The sequence below is a fragment of the Sorex araneus genome, chromosome 4, assembly GCF_027595985.1.
Source record: "Sorex araneus isolate mSorAra2 chromosome 4, mSorAra2.pri, whole genome shotgun sequence".
NCBI classification, from domain to species: domain Eukaryota; kingdom Metazoa; phylum Chordata; class Mammalia; order Eulipotyphla; family Soricidae; genus Sorex; species Sorex araneus.
This window is the reverse complement of record NC_073305.1, coordinates 47,953,867-47,961,609: the sequence shown is the minus strand read 5'-3', so window position 1 is coordinate 47,961,609 and position 7,743 is coordinate 47,953,867. Positions and strand designations below refer to the sequence as shown.

Below are 7,743 nucleotides of genomic sequence, written 5' to 3'. Positions count from 1 at the left end.
GAAGTGCAGAGCCAGGAATAACCTTAAACATCACTGATGTGACCATCACCACCCCCCAAAAAAAAATTGGAATGTGTCTCTTGGAGAGTGCAGGAGGCACATCAGTAGTGCTCAGGGGCTCTGCGCTCAGGGATCACACTTGGCAGGGCTCAGGGAACCGTACGGGTGCTGGGGATTGAACCTGGGCTGGCCTCGTGCAAGGCAAGCGCCCTACCTACTGTACTATTGCTCTGGCCCTAAAATGGGAACGTGACACAGGTTCTACGCGGACAAAATGCCACTGTGGAGGCAGCATCTGGGGCAGGCTGGGCATCGTGGCAAGAGCTCATGAGGGAGCAGCAGCTGCTATTCTACCCGCGATCAGAACTGAGCTGCACCAGTTGGAGGGTCAGGATCCTCCCTCCCATCCACTCCTCCCCCCCACCCGCCACCCCCGCCTAGGGGTCCTGGGGGACACAGTTTGAAAACCCTTGACCTAGATTCTAGGCTGGCAGTGGGACCAAAAGTAGCATTCACTGACAATGACAGAAGCCGGAACAGCATGGAATTTGTCAGCATGGAATTAGGTCACAGAATTCTTGAAACAGAGGAGTCACAGACGCCAAAAATCTCAGCTTCTGAAGGCACCGTGCTTCCTGATTTCTTGGGCCAAGAGTGGTGTGGACCGGCCAACAGAGCCTGGGACAGCAGGCTGGGCCCTAGCACGTGCTTGTCCGAGTCTCCCCAGGAGTCCTGGAACATCCCCCAGTCCACCTGGCCCTAAATCACCCCTCCCCCGTTTTCTGAGGATTTCCTCCTTCCCCACTCTTCTGGGCTCAGAGGTCTGGAGGCCTAAAGCTCCTAGAGACCCCAGTCTTTGCCTGGCCCTATATTGATTATCCCCCCTACCCCTCGCCCGCTGCACCCCACCCCACTTCCCTGCCCAATGGCTGAGATTCCAGGAGGCCACTCCTGGTGTCCTCAGCGCCGACCCTCTGGGCACCGGATGTTTTCTATCTGTCACGGCCCATTCAGGAAGCACAGGGTCCCACAGGGCATGACCCAGCTGGGAAGTGGCAGGGCAGCATTTGGCCTGACGCTGCTGTCCAGAGGAGCCCAGAAGGAGGTGTGAGGGGCTGAGGGCTGGGGACTGAGCGCCCCCAGGGGCAGCAGCCGAGGCCTATGGTCTGGACCTCCTGTATCATGTTTGGGGGTGGCCCAGCCATCCTCCTGTGCCCCCACCTGTGCCTGGCTGAGCCCTGTGCCCATGGGGCTGGTCTCACACCCCCTTTCCAGGTGGCTAATGAGGGACTGGGCACCACACAGTAATTGCCTCATTAGGCGGCTGGGGCTGCCCGGGGGAGCTAGGGTGGCGGATGCCGGGTCTCTTGGGGACAGGCCAGACAGCCTCCCGTTAATTACCTGAAAAATCAGACAATTAGGCCTCCTGCCACCCGCCTGCTGGCCCCTAATTACAGACGGCTGCTGAGCAGGCTGGGGCGACCTAGATTTGGACTGAGCCCCTATCGGCTCCCGCATCCCCCGCCCTGTGCCAATCAAAGCCTGTGACACAGGGAGCGTGGGAGGGGTCCCCTGGGGACCCTCCAGTTCTCCTGCACAGCAGCTCTGGGGGAGTGAGCGTGCTGGAGCCCTCCTGGTGGGTGGGCGGCTGGGGAGGAGACCAAGAGGCTGCCCGGGTCAGCCCCTCAGGAAAAACTACTGTGCCGTTCGCTGGCTCCAGGGCTTCTCCCCGCCCAGAGGGACGAGGGACCTGGACACAGCAACCCCAGGGTGCAGCCCAGTCGTGGGTGTGAAAGCAGGGCCTGGCCTTGCCGGGGTGGTCTCAGAAGCCCTCCGCGAGGCCATGACCTGCCATCAGCTGAGCTCGGAGAATGGGGGGCAGAGGGTGGAATTGGAGGCAATGTACTGGCCTAGGTCTGGGGTGACCTGTTCTCTGTTGGAATCAGGGGTGGAAGGGGACAGCCCTGACAAGCACCAACTATACACCAGGCACTCGGGTGGGGGCACGAGCCTGCCCTGCCCCCTGGGTCTGGCTGAGTCCTTCCCTCCGTCCCAGGTGCTGGGGCAACACGCAGAGCAGGCCTGGCATTTGGCCACTCGAAGGCCCTGCTTGCCCAGTGTGTCCCCGAAAGAGCTTCAGGAAGGGCCTGGGATCTGCGCCCAGCCCACTCCTTCCTAAAAGCCTACCCTGCGAAGACAGCGGGGAGGGCTTCCGGGACCCCCGTAGAAAGCCCCTGACCCTGAGTGCTTCCAGCCAGGCGAAATGATATCTGCCAGACCCGGGGCAGCCACAAGATGGGCAGGAGCGCCTGAGGAGACCCCAAGAGAGGCTGCACACAAACACCACGACAGTTCGGAACACCAAGGACTACTCTACAGGCAGAAACCAGCCCGAGCACCTGCGGGCCCCAGGGCCGGGAGATGGCTCAGGGCTGCTAGAGCCCCAGGTTCAGTCCCCAGCACTAGAGGGTCCTTCCACCAGCACCGAGCAGGGAGTGTCTTCAAGCGTTGCCACCATGACCCAGAAGGAGAAAACAGATGGGACCAGAGCAATAAAACAGTGGGTAGGGCACTCGCCTTGCACGCTGCCGACCCAGGTTTGGTCCCTAGCACCCCAAATGGTCCTCCAAGAACCACCAAGAGTGAGCCTTAAACATTGCTAGATGTGGCAGAGAGAGAGACAGAGACAGAGACAGAGACAGAGAGACAGAGAGACAAAGACAGAGACAGAGACAGAAAGACAAAAAGAGAGAAGGAGGCACAGAGGCTTCATGGCTGTTTATAGTGGCCACATCCAGCAGTAGTTAGGGGCTGAGGCCGTATCTGGTAATGCTCCATCAGCCCTGCAGACCTGAGGCTTTGGTACTCAGCCAGCAGCGTGGTGTGGAATATGGGTTCTGGGGCTGCTGGAGTCTCCTGAGCCACATCCAATGGTGCTACAGGTGGTGTAGGAGTATGTGACACCAGGGCCTGGAACTCAGGGCCTGGAACATACCAGGCGTTGTGCTCTACTATTCAACCTATTTCCAACCCCTCCTGGTGCTTTTTTTTTTCTTTTTGGGGTCACACTCAGCTACGCTCAGGGGTTACTCCTGGCTCTGCACTCAGGAATTACCCCTGGCGGTGCTTGGGGACCATATGGGATGCCGGGGATTGAACCTGGGTCTGCCGCATGCAAGGCAAATGCCCTACCCACTGTACTATCGTTCCGGCCCTCTTCCTGGTGCTTTTTGATTGAGTCTTGTGCATTAGAAGTCTGAGCTTCAGCTCCTCATCTATGAAATGAAGGGAGGTGGAGAGTGTGACAAGCAACTACGGAAATAAACAGACACATAAACCACTGGCATGTGAGATCAATATACCTGCATGTTAATCTTAGGTTCCGAAAGAAACATACTGCAATTATGCTGCAATTTCTTTTTTGTTTGTTTTATTTGTTTGGGGGCCACGCCCAGCAATACTCAGGTGGCTCTGCACTCAGGGATTATTCCTGGAGCACTCAGGGGGACCATATAAAATGCCGGGGAGCAAACCTGGGTTGGCTGTAATAAGGCAAGCACCCTACCTGCTGTACTATCCCTCTAGTCCCATGACATTCTTGACTACTGGGACTTGACTAGTGTGAGAACACTTCTGTAAATGATGAAAATTTCTGCTATGAAAATGCCATGACTGAGTTAAGCGAGTCTCCTAGATTCTGCAAGGGAGTTGCTTGTAAGATAGAAGAGAAAAAAAATAGTGAGGATTTAAAAGCTCAAGGAATAAACTGATAATTTATCACTTTATTGAAAAGAAAAAAAAAAGACGAAAAGAACATCTTGGGGCCCTGGAGAGACAGAACAGCAGATGGGGCACGAGTACAGCCCACCCAGTTTAGTCCCCGGCACGGCAATCGATCCCCTGAGCACAGAGCCAGGAGTAAGCCCTGAGCACAGCAAGGTGTGGCCCCAAAACAAAAAGAAAAGCAGTTCTCAAACCCTTTTCTCCACCCCCTTGCCCCCCTTGAAATGGGCCCCGAGGGCCAGCCATGTTCCCAATGCTGGTGTCTGTCCTCTGATGAGATTGTCACCAAGTGTGTCAAGAATCCCAGACTCTGGGCTCGTGCTGTGCTGGGCTTTCCCGGGACACAGAGCTTCAGGAACACAGTGCAGGTCCTTGAGACCCGGGACCCAACACGGGGTCCCCACAGGGTGGGCTGCAGTGACAGGGAGCGTAAGAGGGGTCAGGAGGGGTGTGTGTGTGTATGTGTGTGTGTGTGTGTGTGTGTGTGTATGTGTGTGTGTTAGGAAAACAGAAACAGAGAGAGAGAGAAAGAGAAGGGAGAGAGAGAAGAAAGGGAGAGAGGAGAGAGAGAGGAGGAGAAAGAGGAGAGGGAGAGATGAGAGTAGAGAGAGAGGGGAGAGAGGAGAGAAAGAGAGAAGAGAGAGAGGAGAGAGAGGAAGAGAGAAAGGAGGAAGAGAGAGGGGGGAGAGAGGAGGGAGAGAGAGATGGAGAGAGAGGAGAAAGAAAGAGAGGGAGAGAGGAGGGAGAGAGAGGGGGAGAGAGAAGGGAGAGAGAGGGAGAGAGAAGAGAGGGAGAGAGAGAAGAAGGAAAGAGGAGAGAGAGGAGGGAGAGAGAGGAGAGAGAGGAGAGAGAGAGGGAGAGAGAGGAAGAGAGGAGAGGGAGAGAGAGGAGAGAGAGTCCTAGTCTCTCTGACATTGCCCTTTCCACTGCCCCTCTCAATGCTATCCCCCTCCACCCGCTCCCCGCCCCCATCTGGGGCTGGCTGCCCAGGAAACTCTCCTGAGCCACACTCCTGGCAGAGACAGCTGCTGGACATGGCCAAACTCACGTCCTGCCTGTGAGGTCAGGTGGGAAGGCGGCACCTCCTCGCCTCTTCCTCGGACACGCCAAGGACAGGCTATTCCTGGAGACAGTGACATGAGCTGGCCTCTGAGGACTGTGCCCCAGGCCCAGAGGGTCTGGGCAGCTCTCCAGACCACAGGCTCTCCCAGGACCAGGAGCCCCGGGGCCGCAAGCCACAGTCTGGCACACTGAGGCCTGCACCCCAGGTGGAAGACTGGAAATTGCTCCCCAGGCAGGAAGGATTGAGGCCACACCACGCTTGCAGCACCAACACGCCACATGCCTCTACTCTCCAGGCTGGAAGCATAACAAATGCGAGTCTCTGCTGCCAGGCGCGGGCTTCCTGTGGGCCAGGCCGGTGCGGGGTGGTCTTCGGTGTCAGTTCTCATCTGGAAGCCAACAGTGCAGACTCCCTTTCCCCAGGGACGGAGTGAGAATGCGGAGTGGGGCCATGCCCAGCCTGAGCTTGCATGCTCTGTCACAGCAGTGACAGGCCCGGAACTAGGCTCTGCCTGGCCCAGTGGTTGCTTCTCTCCAAACAGCTCTGTCTCTCCTGAGCAGGGGACCCCTTCTCCCACCCACTAGCTGGATTTCGTGTAGCACTTCTATAGGGCGTGCAGGCCACAGCTGCATCTTGGTGGCCAGGGATCGGCTGCCACCAGTCTGTCTCCCACAGCAGCTGTGGGGAGGTGCTTGTGTGGGGAATAGCCTGGCTGCCTCCTCTTCCATGGTTCTGTCTGTGGCTGAGCAGGATAGCCTAGGGGACCAGGTGGGCCTGAGGACTGGAAGGAGGACCGGAGTCTGGGTGGACTGCTTTTGCTTGTTTGTTTCTGGGCAAGTCCCAGCTGTGCTCATAGCTTGCTCCTGGCTCTGCTCTCAGAGATCATTCCTAGACGGGCTCAGGGTCATGGGGGGGAGGGGCATTCCAGGGATCAAACCCAGGGCAGCTGCATTCAAGACAAGTGCTCTACCCACTGTACCATCTCTCTGGCCCACTTCTGTGATGGAACGTGGCACAGGGGGAGGAGCTCAGCCTCCAGAAGGCACCCACTGAGGTGGGAATGTTTTTGTTTTTGAAGTGGAAGATCAATTTACTTCCTGATGATGGTGGGCAGGAAAGGGGTGGGTGGTCAGTTGCAACAAACACACACCTGACTGTAGCCTGACTAGAAGTTGCTCTTGGTGCCAAGAACTGTATTCAGCGTATGTGGAAGACCAGGAATTTGAACTCACGACCATATGCTTGTAACGCAGGCTCTCTAAGCCCCTACACTACTTCTCACAGCCCTCTTTATTGGTTTAAATATAATATTTGATTAACATAAAAGAATACCCAGGATGGGGCTGGAGCGATAGCACAGTGGGTAGGGCATTTGCCTTGCATGCAGCCGATCCGGGTTCAAATCCCAGCATCCCATATGGTCCCCTGAGCACCGCCAGGAATAATTCCTGAGTGTAGAGCCAGGAGTGACCCCTGTGCATCGCTGGGTATGACCCTAAAAGAAGAAAAAAAAAAAGAATACCCAGGAGCCAGAGAGAGAATACAGTTGGTAAGGCACTTGTCTTGCCCATGGCCTGGCTTTGATTTTGGACACTCCGTATGGTTCCCCAAGCACCACCGGGATTGATTCCTGAGCACAGAGCTAAGTCCTGAGCACAGCAGGGTGTTCCCCCAACCCCTGCAACGTAACATTAGGGGCAACACATACTAATATGTGTACTGTGTGGGGTACTAGTGACGCTCTACAAAAGCACAGGAACCAAATCGGCCTTCTGAGAGCAGGGATCCATGTGTGCTGTGCTCCAGCCTGCACCCCAGTATCATGACCAAACCCTGACACCTCCAACCATCTCCCCATCCGGTGTGTATCAGGAATCCTATTCAATGGGGCTGGAGAGATAGTACAGGGGGTAAGGCACTCTCCTGGCATGCAGCTGGCCCTAATTTGATCCCCGCTACTGCATATGGTCCCCTCCTCCAGGAGTGAACCCTTAGCACTGAGCAAAGAGTAAGCCCTGAGCACTGCAGGGTGTACCACCCCCCCCCCAAATCCTGAATCCTGGTTTATCACCTTTTGTCCCTCTGCGCGCATGACTTACTTCTGGCCCTGCTCTCCGAGATCACTCCTGGATGGGCGCGAGATCATATGGGGGGTTGGGGGGTATCAGGGACCAAACCCAGGCCAGCTGCACTCAAGACAAGTGCTCTCCTGTACCATCTGGCTCCCTCCTGCCATGGGCCTGGGCACCGGGGGAGGAGCTCAGCCTCCAGAAGGCACCTGCTCAGGTGGGAATGTTTTTGTGTTTGAAGTGGAAGATGAGTTTACTTCTTGCTGATGGTAGGCAGGAAGGGCCTACCCCCAGAAAATGGTACTGCTTGGCTTTTCTTTGTGGGGGCACCTATACAATTGGCTTTAAATGGAGCTCCCTTCTCCCCGGACTACACTTCAGGGAGTGCCCGTGCTGCCACAGGGCCTGATATGTGCCGCCCCAGGCCCCGTGTTTGTGTTCTGCCTTTCTCCCTAGGAGAGTGCTGAGGTGGGGTTCACTGACCGCGTGGCTAGCATCCCTCTCCTTCACCACAGAGTGAGGCTTCCTCGAACAGCAGGTGCCACCGAACTTCCTCTGGCGGACCAGGCTCTGCACTCAGAACCAACTAAACGGAGAAACAGACCCCGCACTCGCCTCGCCCGCGACTGGAGTGCTCAGGTGGTTGGGGACCAGGTATGAGCCAGGCCAGTCACCTCTCTCTGCTGAATCTCGAGGAGCCGTGTGTAAAGTGCTCCCGGAGCACACCAAGGCTGTGAGCTCCCTGCTGTCCTTCCTCTTCCACTCTCTGTCTGGCCCTAGAGGCTGTCAGTGACTTTCAAGGGCATCCAACCTTACACAGGGGAGAAA

At 56.6% G+C, this 7,743-nt stretch overlaps 1 pseudogene; it reads left to right on the top strand.

Moving 5' to 3' along the window:
- Nucleotides 1-3,329: 3,329 nt before the first annotated feature.
- LOC129404718 (small nucleolar RNA SNORA53) lies at nucleotides 3,330-3,449 on the top strand (annotated as a pseudogene).
- Nucleotides 3,450-7,743: the final 4,294 nt, after the last annotated feature.